The 10,032-nt window shown below is 37.1% G+C and overlaps 1 non-coding gene across 1 annotated transcript; it reads right to left on the bottom strand.

Annotated features, from left to right (window-relative positions):
• Positions 1-738: 738 nt before the first annotated feature.
• Positions 739-845, bottom strand: LOC112856591 (U6 spliceosomal RNA). The gene has a single exon (XR_003223152.1). It is a non-coding gene; the product is annotated as a U6 spliceosomal RNA (small nuclear RNA).
• Between the last annotated feature and the right edge of the window lie 9,187 nt (positions 846-10,032).

The raw sequence follows: 10,032 nt of genomic DNA, 5'->3' as shown, positions 1-10,032 counted from the left end.
ATCAGGATTTACGGTGTGTTCATTGCTGCTGGGGTGTCTTTTCTTCTAGGCTCTCAAAAGGCAGAGCTAAAAAATATAAATACACTTATATCCGCTTTTCTTTCTTTATCTATCATCTATCATTATCCATTCATCCATTTAAACCCGAATTTATACTAATTATTCTCATTGCAATTCAGCACCGTGGAATTCATTCTAGCCTTCCTATTTCCATATTTGTAACTCCCTTCTCCAGCAGTAAGCAGTCTAGCTTATTTAATCCTCTAAATATTTAATCATTTGTTCAGTCCTACAATACACAGAAGGTAGTTTAAGAATTATAAACTCAAACTACCATCAAAAACAGACCCTGTAAATAGAGATCTATATTTGTTTACAGGTTTTTGTTTTTGTTTTTGTTTGTTTTTGGCTTTAGACTCAGGGTCAAAGTACTGTGTTCCAAAGTTACTCAGGTTAGTTTTATTTTTCCCCTTCTATGTAGTTATGCTTTTTTAAAAATTTGGGATATAGTTATATTATAATGTATCTGTTATTTGAGGTTTTATTTTTCTAGTGCTTTAAATTTAATTTGAGTACATAAAACAACATTATTCATTAAAAAATTAAAACGACATGATTCAATGTCAAAACTATATATAAATATATATTCAGAAAAGACTTATTGCCCTCTCCACAATCCCTTCCACTCTGTTGGAGTTCCTGATTCATCCTGCTTGAATTCTTTTTGGAAAAAATAAGAAAAATATGAAACATTTTAAGAGTTGGTATGTCACCATTGCACAGGGGTTATAGCAATCTATTTTGTATCATTTCAGTTTTTGTATGTGTGCTGACCAAGCAAGCATTAGTGGCTTCATTTTTATTACCTTGTGATGGCAGTGGATATAATAAAGTGGTAATTAGATTTGTGGAGGTTTGGCATTGTTGGATCCCCAAATTGGCCTACAGGGCTATATTCTTAACTTTTCCAATGTCTTACCTGTTTACACAATCAGCATTAATTGTGGTCTTCTATTTTAGGATGGCTTAAACTAAGAGCCTTCCCCTGAATAGTGCTTTCACTTCTTAGCCTTGGAAGAGTTTGCTCTTATAAATAGGCTAATCATTTTGATTTTACTTTTCCTTTTATAATTCTTTTATTTTTTTCTGGTAATATTCTGTTGCCTATTTTATTCTTTAAAATTGATTCTTTGCCTTTTACATGGATTCTGCTTTGTAATTGGCTATTTTTATTTTTAACAAGTAGGGCTTAAGGAACTGGCTTTAATCAGCTGCTATCTCTATGCTGGAATATTATTTTTAATTTTATTTTTTTAATTACCATCCAAGTTAGTTAGCATATAGTGCAACAATGATTTCAGGAGTAGATTCCTTAATGCCCCTTACCCATGTAGCCCATCGTCCCTCCCACAATCCCTCCAGTAACCCTCTGTTTGTTCTCTGTATTTAAGAGTCTCTTATGTTCTGTCCCCCTCCCTGTTTTTATATTATTTTTGCTTCCACCCTTGTGTTCATCTGTTCTGTGTCTTAAAGTCCTCATATGAGTAAAGTCATATGATATTTGTATTTCTCTGACTGACTACTTTTGCTTAGCATAATATGCACTAGTTCCATCCACATAGTTGCAAATGACAAGATTTCATTCTTTTTGATTGCCAAGTATACTCCATTGTATATACATATACCGCATCTTCTCTATCCATTCATCCATCAATGGACATTTGGGCTCTTTTCACACTTTGGCTATTGTTGATAGTGCTGCTATAAACATTGGGGTGCATGTGCCCCTTCGAAACAGCACACCTGTATCCCTTGGATAAATACCTAGTAGTGCAATTGCTCAGTCATAGGGTAGTTCTATTTTTAATTTTTTGAGGAACCTCCATACTGTTTTCCAGAATGACTGCACCAGTTTGCATCCCCACCAACAATGCAAAAGAGATCCTCTTTCTCCACATCCTCGCCAACATCTGTTGTTGCCTGAGTTGTTAATGTTAGCTGTTCTGACAGGTGTGAGGTGCTTGTTTTGATTTGTATTTCCCTGATGATGAGTGATGTTGAGTATTTTTTTCATGTGTTGGTTTGCCATGTCATTTGCCCATTTCTTCACTAGATTATTTGTTTTTGGGTGTTGAGTTCGTAAGTTCATCTAGCTTTTGGATGCTAACCCTTTATCTGCTATGTCGTTTGCAAATATCTTCTCCCATTCTGTCAATTGCCTTTTAGTTTTGTTGATTGTTTCCTTTGCTGTGCAGAAGCTTTTTATTTTGATAAGGTCCCAATAGTTCATTTTTGCTTTTGTTTTCCTTGCCTCTGGAGATGTATTGAGTAAGAAGTTGCTGTCGCCGAGATCAAAGACGTTTTTGCCTGCTTTCTCCTCGAGAATTTTGATGACTTCCTCTCTTACGTTTAGGTCTTTCTTCCATTTTGAGTTTATTTTTGTGTATGGTGTAAGAAAATGTTCCAGGTTCATTCCTCTGCATGTTGCTGTTCATTTTTCCCAGCACCACTTTCTGAAGACTGACTTTATTCCATTGGATATTCTTTCCTGCTTTGTCAAAGATTAGTTGGCCATATGTTTGTGGGTCCATTTCTGGGTTCTCTACTCTGTTCTATTGATCTGAGTGTCTGTTTTTGTGCCAGTACCATACTGTCTGGATGATTACAGCTTTGTAATATAGCTTGAATTTGGGATTGTGATGCCTCCTGCTTTGGTTTTCTTTTTCAAGATTGCTTTGGCTATTTGGGGTCTTTTTTGGTTCCATACAAATTTTAGGATTGTTCTAGCTCTGAAGAATGCTGGTGTTATTTTGATAGGGATTGCATTGAATATGTAGATTGCTTTGGGTAGTATTAACATTTTAACAATGTTTGTTCTTCTTATCCAGGAGCATGAAATATTTTTCCATTTTTTGTGTCTTCTTCAATTTCTGTTGTAAGCTTTCTATAGTTTTCAGTGTATAGATTTTTACCTCTTTGGTTAGATTTATTCCTAGGTATTTTATGGTTTTTGGTGCAATTGTAAAAGGGATCAATTCCTTGATTTCTCTTTCTGTTGCTTCATTGTTGGTGTATAGGAATGCAACCGATTTCTGTGCATTGATTTTATATCCTGCAACTTTGCTGAATTCATGAATCAGTTCTATCAGTTTTTTGGTGGAATTTTTTGGGTTTTCCATATAGAGTATCATGCCATCTACGAAGAGTGAAAGTTTGACCTCCTCCTGGCCAATTTGGATGCCTTTTGTTTCTTTGTGTTGTCTGATTGCAGAGGTTAAGACTTCCAATACTGTGTTGAATAACAGTGGTGACAGTGGACATCCCTGTCTTGTTCCTGACCTTAGGGGGGAAAGCTCTCAGTTTTCCCTCATTGAGGATGATATTAGCATCGGGTCTTTCATATTTGGCTTTTATGATCTCGAGGTATGATCCTTCTATCCTTACTTTCTTGAGGGTTTTTATCAAAAAAGGGTGCTGTATTTTGTCAAATGTTTTCTCTGTATCTATTGAGAGAATCATGTGGTTCTTGTCCTTTCTTTTATTGATGTGATGAATCACATTGGTTGTTTTGCAGATATTGAAACAGCCCTGCATCCCAGGTATAAATCCCACTTGGTCTTGGTGAATAATTTTTTTAATGTATTGTTGGATCTAGTTGGCTAGTATCTTGTTGAGGATTTTAGTATCCATGTTCATCAGGGAAATTGGTTTGTACTTCTTCTTTTTAGTGAGGTCTCTGTCAGGTTGTGGGATCAAGGTAATGCTGGCTTCCTAGAAAGAGTTTGGAAATTTCCTTCCATTTCTATTTTTTGGAACAGCTTCGAGAGCATAGGTATTAAGTCTTCCTTAAATGTTTGGTAGAATTCCCATGGAAAACCATCTGTCCCTGGACTCTTGTTTTTTGGCACATTTTTGATTACTAATTCGATTTCCTTACCAGTTATGGGTCTGTTAAAATTTTCTATTTCTTCCTGTTTCAGTTTTGGTAGCGTATATGTTTCTAGGAATTTGTCCATTTCTTCCAGCTTGCCCATTTTATTGGCATATAATTGCTTATAATATTCTCTTATTATTGTTTTTATTTCTGTTGTGTTGGTTGTGATCTCTCCTCTTTCATTCTTGGTTTTATTTATTTGGGTCCTTTCTCTTTTTGATAATCTGGTTAGGGGTTTATCAATTTTGTTAGTTCTTTCAAAGAACCAGCTTCTGGTTTCATTGATCTGTTCTGTTTTTTTTTGTTGTTGTTGTTGTTTTTGTTTTTTGTTTTTTGTTTTTTGGGTTTTGGTTTCGATAGCATTTATTTCTGCTGTAATCTTTATCATTTCCTGTCTGCTGCTGGTTTTGGGCTTAATTTGCTGTTATTTTTCCAGTTCTTTAAGGTGTAAGATTAGGTTGTGTGTCTGAGATTTTTCTTCCTTCTTTAGAAAGGCCTGGATTGCTATATACTTTCTTATGACTACCTTACTGCATCCCAGAGGTTTTGGGGTTTGGTGTTATCATTTTCATTGGCTTCCATGAACTTTTTAATTTTCTCTTTAACTTCTTGGTTAGCCCATTCATTCTTTAGTAGGATGTTCTTTAGTCTCCAAGTATTTATTACCTTTCCAATTTTTTTCTTGTGGCTAATTTCGAGTTTCATAGCATTGTGGTCTGAAAATATGCACGTTTGATCTCAAACTTTTTGTACTTGTTGAGGGCTGATTTGTGTCCCAGTATGTGGTCTATTGTGGAGAACGTTCCATGTGCACTGGAGAAGAATGTATATTCTGCTACTTTAGGATGAAATGTTCTGAATATATCTGTTAAGTCCATCTGGTCCAGTGTGTCATTCAAAGCCATGGTTCCCTTGTTGATTTTCTGATTAGATGACATGTCCATTGCTGTAAGTGGGTGTTGAAGTCCCCCATTATGGTATTATTATCACTGAGTTTCTTTCTGTTTGTGATTGATTTATATATTTGTGTTTTTCCACGTTAGGGACATAAATGTTTACAATTGTTGGAACTTCTTGGTGGATAGACCCCTTAATTATGATATAATGTCCTTCTTCATCTCTTGATACAGTCTTTATTTTAAAATCTGGATTGTCTGATATAAGTATGGCTACTTTGGCTTTCTTTTGGTGACCATTAGCATGATAGATGGTTCTCCATCCCCTTACTTTCAATCTTAAGGTGTCTTAGGTCTAAAGTGGGTCTCTTATAAACAGCATACAGATGGATCTTGTTTTCTTATCCATTCTGTTACCCTATGTCTTTTGATTGGAGCATTTAGTCCATTGACGTTTAGAGTGAGTACTGAAAGATATGAATTTATTGCCATTATGTTGCCTGCAGAGTTGGAGTTTCTGGTGGTATTCTCTGGTCCTTTTTAGTCTTTGTTGCTTTTGGTATTTATTTATTTATTTATTTATTTATCACCTTTTCTCCCTCTCAGAGAGTCCCCCTTAAAATTTCTTGTAGGGCTGGTTTAGTGGTCACAAACTCCTTTAATTTTGTTTGTCTGGGAAACTTTTAATCTCTCTTTCTATTTTGAATGACAGCGTTGCTGGATGAAGAATTCTTGGTTGCATATTTTTCTTTTTTTTTTTTTTTTTTTTTTTTTTTTTTTATTTATATATGAAATTTATTGTCAAATTGGTTTCCATACAACACCCAGTGCTCATCCCAAAAGGTGCCCTCCTCAGTACCCATCACCCACCCTCTCCTCCCTCCCACCCCCCATCAACCCTTAGTTTGTTCTCAGTTCTCAACAGTCTCTTATGCTTTGGCTCTCTCCCACTCTAACCTCTTTTTTTTTTTTTTTTTTTTTTTGTTCCCCTCCCCCATGGGTTTCTCTTAAGTTTCTCAGGATCCACATAAGAGTGAAACCATATGGTATCTGTCTTTCTCTGTATGGCTTATTTCACTTAGCATCACACTCTCCAGTTCCATCCACGTTGCTACAAAAGGCCATATTTCATTTTTTCTCATTGCCACGTAGTACTCCATTGTGTATATAAACCACAATTTCTTTATCCATTCATCAGTTGATGGACATTTAGGCTCTTTCCATAATTTGGCTATTGTTGAGAGTGCTGCTATGAACATTGGGGTACAAGTGCCCCTATGCATCAGTACTCCTGTGTCCCTTGGATAAATTCCTAGCAGTGCTATTGCTGGGTCATAGGGTAGGTCTATTTTTAATTTTCTGAGGAACCTCCACACTGCTTTCCAGAGCGGCTGCACCAATTTGCATTCCCACCAACAGTGCAAGAGGGTTCCCGTTTCTCCACATCCTCTCCAGCATCTATAGTCTCCTGATTTGTTCATTTTGGCCACTCTGACTGGCGTGAGGTGATATCTGAGTGTGGTTTTGATTTGTATTTCCCTGATAAGGAGCGACGCTGAACATCTTTTCATGTGCCTGTTGGCCATCCGGATGTCTTCTTTAGAGAAGTGTCTATTCATGTTTTCTGCCCATTTCTTCACTGGGTTATTTGCTTTTCGGGTGTGGAGTTTGGTGAGCTCTTTATAGATTTTGGATACTAGCCCTTTGTCCGATATGTCATTTGCAAATATCTTTTCCCATTCCGTTGGTTGCCTTTTAGTTTTGTTGGTTGTTTCCTTTGCTGTGCAGAAGCTTTTTATCTTCATAAGGTCCCAGGAATTCACTTTTGCTTTTAATTCCCTTGCCTTTGGGGATGTGTCGAGTAAGAGATTGCTACGGCTGAGGTCAGAGAGGTCTTTTCCTGCTTTCTCCTCTAAGGTTTTGATGGTTTCCTGTCTCACATTCAGGTCCTTTATCCATTTTGAGTTTATTTTTGTGAATGGTGTGAGAAAGTGGTCTAGTTTCAACCTTCTGCATGTTGCTGTCCAGTTCTCCCAGCACCATTTGTTAAAGAGACTGTCTTTTTTCCATTGGATGTTCTTTCCTGCTTTGTCAAAGATGAGTTGGCCGTACGTTTGTGGGTCTAGTTCTGGGGTTTCTATTCTATTCCATTGGTCTATGTGTCTGTTTTTCTGCCAATACCATGCTGTCTTGATGATGACAGCTTTGTAGTAGAGGCTAAAGTCTGGGATTGTGATGCCTCCTGCTTTGGTCTTCTTCTTCAAAATTACTTTGGCTATTCGGGGCCTTTTGTGGTTCCATACGAATTTTAGGATTGCTTGTTCTAGTTTCGAGAAGAATGCTGGTGCAATTTTGATTGGGATTGCATTGAATGTGTAGATAGCTTTGGGTAGTATTGACATTTTGACAATATTTATTCTTCCAATCCATGAGCAGGGAATGTCTTTCCATTTCTTTAAATCTTGTTCAATTACCTTCATAAGCTTTCTATAGTTTTCAGCATACAGATCCTTTACATCTTTGGTTAGATTGATTCCTAGGTATTTTATGCTTCTTGGTGCAATTGTGAATGGGATCAGTTTCTTTATTTGTCTTTCTGTTGCTTCATTGTTAGTGTATAAGAATGCAACTGATTTCTGTACATTGATTTTGTATCCTGCAACTTTGCTGAATTCATGTATCAGTTCTAGCAGACTTTTGGTGGAGTCTATCGGATTTTCCATGTATAATATCATGTCATCTGCAAAGAGCGAAAGCTTGACTTCATCTTTGCCAATTTCGACGCCTTTGATTTCCTTCTGTTGTCTGATTGCTGATGCTAGAACTTCCAGCACTATGTTAAACAACAGCGGTGAGAGTGGGCATCCCTGTCGTGTTCCTGATCTCAGGGAAAAAGCTCTCAGTTTTTCCCCGTTGAGGATGATGTTAGCTGTGGGCTTTTCATAAATGGCTTTTATGATCTTTAAGTATGTTCCTTCTATCCCGACTTTCTCAAGAGTTTTTATTAAGAAAGGGTGCTGGATTTTGTCAAAGGCCTTTTCTGCATCGATTGACAGGATCATATGGTTCTTCTCTTTTTTTTTGTTAATGTGATGTATCACGTTGATTGATTTGCGAATGTTGAACCAGCCCTGCATCCCAGGAATGAATCCCACTTGATCATGGTGAATAATTCTTTTTATATGCCGTTGAATTCGATTTGCTAGTATCTTATTGAGAATTTTGGCATCCATATTCATCAGGGATATTGGCCTGTAGTTCTCTTTTTTTACTGGGTCTCTGTCTGGTTTAGGAATCAAAGTAATACTGGCTTCATAGAATGAGTCTGGAAGTTTTCCTTCCCTTTCTATTTCTTGGAATAGCTTGAGAAGGATAGGTATTATCTCTGCTTTAAATGTCTGGTAGAACTCCCCTGGGAAGCCATCTGGTCCTGGACTCTTATTTGTTGGGAGATTTTTGATAACCGATTCAATTTCTTCGCTGGTTATGGGTCTGTTCAAGCTTTCTATTTCCTCCTGATTGAGTTTTGGAAGAGTGTGGGTGTTCAGGAATTTGTCCATTTCTTCCAGGTTGTCCAATTTGTTGGCATATAATTTTTCATAGTATTCCCTGATAATTGTTTGTATCTCTGAGGGATTGGTTGTAATCATTCCATTTTCATTCATGATTTTATCTATTTGGGTCATCTCCCTTTTCTTTTTGAGAAGCCTGGCTAGAGGTTTGTCAATTTTGTTTATTTTTTCAAAAAACCAACTCTTGGTTTCATTGATCTGCTCTACAGTTTTTTTAGATTCTATATTGTTTATTTCTGCTCTGATCTTTATTATTTCTCTTCTTCTGCTGGGTTTAGGCTGCCTTTGCTGTTCTGCTTCTAGTTCCTTTAGGTGTGCTGTTAGATTTTGTATTTGGGATTTTTCTTGTTTCTGGAGATAGGCCTGGATTGCAATGTATTTTCCTCTCAGGACTGCCTTTGCTGCGTCCCAAAGCGTTTGGATTGTTGTATTTTCATTTTCGTTTGTTTCCATATATTTTTTAATTTCTTCTCTAATTGCCTGGTTGACCCACTCATTCGTGAGTAGGGTGTTCTTTAACCTCCATGCTTTTGGAGGTTTTCCAGACTTTTTTCTGTGGTTGATTTCAAGCTTCATAACGTTGTGGTCTGAAAGTATGCATGGTATGATTTCAATTCTTGTAAACTTATGAAGGGCTGTTTTGTGACCCAGTATATGATCTATCTTGGAGAATGTTCCATGTGCACTCGAGAAGAAAGTATATTCTGTTGCTTTGGGATGCAGAGTTCTAAATATATCTGTCAAGTCCATCTGATCCAATGTCTCATTCAGGGCCCTTGTTTCTTTATTGATCGTGTGTCTAGATGATCTATCCATTTCTGTAAGTGGGGTGTTAAAGTCCCCTGCAATTACCACATTCTTATCAATAAGGTTGCTTGTGTTTATGAGTAATTGTTTTATATATTTGGGCGCTCCGGTATTCGGCGCATAGACATTTATAATTGTTAGCTCTTCCTGATGGATAGACCCTGTCACTATTATATAATGTCCTTCTTCATCTCTTGTTACAGCCTTTAATTTAAAGTCTAGTTTGTCTGATATAAGTATGGCTACTCCAGCTTTCTTTTGGCTTCCAGTAGCATGATAAATAGTTCTCCATCCCCTCACTCTCAAGCTAAAGGTGTCCTCAGGTCTAAAATGAGTCTCTTGTAGACAGCAAATAGATGGGTCTTGTTTTTTTATCCATTCTGATACCCTATGTCTTTTGGTTGGCGCATTTAGTCCATTTACATTCAGTGTTATTATAGAAAGGTATGGGTTTAGAGTCATTGTGATGTCTCTATGTTTTATGCTTGTAGTGATGTCTCTGGTACTTTGTCTCACAGGGTCCCCCTTAGGATCTCTTGGAGGGCTGGTTTAGTGGTGACAAATTCCTTCAGTTTTTGTTTGTTTGGGAAGACCTTTATCTCTCCTTCGATTCTAAATGACAGACTTGCTGGATAAAGGATTCTCGGCTGCATATTTTTTCTGTCTAGCACACTGAAAATCTCGTGCCAATTCTTTCTGGCCTGCCAAGTTTCAAAAGACAGATCAGTCACGAGTCTTATAGGTCTCCCTTTATATGTGAGGGCACGTTTACCCCTTGCTGCTTTCAGAATTTTCTCTTTATCCTTGTATTTTGCCAGTTTCA

The sequence above is a fragment of the Puma concolor genome, chromosome B3, assembly GCF_028749965.1.
Source record: "Puma concolor isolate L17-30 chromosome B3, mPumCon1.1.hap2, whole genome shotgun sequence".
Classification (NCBI taxonomy): Eukaryota; Metazoa; Chordata; class Mammalia; order Carnivora; family Felidae; genus Puma; species Puma concolor.
Note: the sequence above shows the minus strand (reverse complement) of the source record. Positions and strands in the feature narration are given on the sequence as shown.